This window comes from Carlito syrichta, unplaced genomic scaffold (assembly GCF_000164805.1).
Source record: "Carlito syrichta isolate Samal-C Ts95f unplaced genomic scaffold, Tarsius_syrichta-2.0.1 Scaffold309021, whole genome shotgun sequence".
NCBI classification, from domain to species: Eukaryota; Metazoa; Chordata; class Mammalia; order Primates; family Tarsiidae; genus Carlito; species Carlito syrichta.
Window position 1 is genome coordinate 288,582 of NW_007253117.1, and position 952 is coordinate 289,533.

Genomic DNA, 952 nt, shown 5'->3' on the forward strand with positions numbered 1-952 from the left:
CCAAATAAGCACAATCAGAAACACAAAAGATGAAGTCACATCTGACCCTGAAGAAATACAAAAGATCATTAGAAACTACTACGTACACTTATATGGAAACAAACTTGAGAACCTTAAGGAAATAAAGGACTTTCTGACATCACATAACCTACCTAGGTTGGAACAAGAAGAAATTGAGACCCTAAATAAACCAATAACAATCAAGGAAATCGACTATGTAATAAGAAAACTTCCTACAAAAAAAAAGCCCTGGACCAAATGGCTTTCCAGCAGAATTCTACAAGACATTTAAGGAGGAGCTGATACCAATCCTACTGAAGGTATTCCAGGCGATTGAAAAAGATGGAACGCTCCCCAAATCATTTTATGAAGCCAACATCACATTGATACCCAAGCCAGATAAAGATCCAACAGAGAAAGAGAACTACAGGCCAATATCTTTGATGAACATAGATGCTAAAATTCTCAACAAGATCCTAGCAAACCGGATTCAGCAATACATCTCAAAAATCATCCATCATGACCAAGTAGGCTTCATTCCTGGGATGCAAGGCTGGTTCAACATTCGTAAAACCATAAATGTAATTGAATAAATCAACAGATGTCAAAACAAAAACCACATGATCATATCATTAGATGCAGAAAAAGCTTTTGATAAAATCCTGCACCCCTTCTTGATAAAAACCCTTGAACATCTAGGCATACGGGGAACATACCTCAAAATAGTAAAAGCCATCTACGAAACACCCACAGTGAGCATACTCCTAAATGGACAAAAATTAGAACCATTTCCCCTGAAAACTGGAACAAGACAAGGATGCCCACTCTCACCCCTCCTGTTCAACATAGTATTGGAAGTCCTGGCTCGAGCAATCAGAGAAGAGAATGCAATCATGGTATCCCAATAGGAAAAGAGGAAGTCAGTTATCTCTCTTTGCAGATGATATGATTG